Consider the following 618-nt stretch of genomic DNA (forward strand, 5'->3'; position numbering starts at 1 on the left):
TGTGCATTTCATGTTTAATATAGATGACACTCATACCCGGTGTTTGTTCAGCCTATAATAAACTTTATTCGATCGAATTTGACGGCTGCTTGATTTTGCTGTCGGGTAGCTTCTTGAGGTGAACTAGCACCGCATTGACGATAGCTCTAAAAAAACGATTACAAAGTTATTATACGACCCATGTAAAACTTTAATCGCTATGCGACATGCGTTAATGTTCCAATTTCGTTCAAGTTTTGCAACAAGAAAATCCGTAAACCAATAATGGAAAGCATTTGTGTCACATAGAATTTATTTTATGTTAAGGTCGAAGTCACTAAATGTTACAGAAAATATTCTGTACCCTGGAACAAAAAAAAGGGATGAGAAGGGAAGTGTTGATGTGGTACTTACTTAACGAAAGGCCCCGACTCAGTGACACTCCCATAAGTACCACGGCTTGGGTAGTGGGTGGGTTGTTAGTCAGGATTCGCTTCAAGCAAGCGATGCGACTGAGAATATACTTTCGTGCATAAGATGTTTGAACAGTTTATTGACTGTAGGATACGTAAATGTTCTAGGCGTTTAAATTCTGGGTAATCGTTTATCGAGATTGTTTAATCGAAAACAACTTGAACT

Source organism: Topomyia yanbarensis, chromosome 2, assembly GCF_030247195.1.
Source record: "Topomyia yanbarensis strain Yona2022 chromosome 2, ASM3024719v1, whole genome shotgun sequence".
NCBI classification, from domain to species: domain Eukaryota; kingdom Metazoa; phylum Arthropoda; class Insecta; order Diptera; family Culicidae; genus Topomyia; species Topomyia yanbarensis.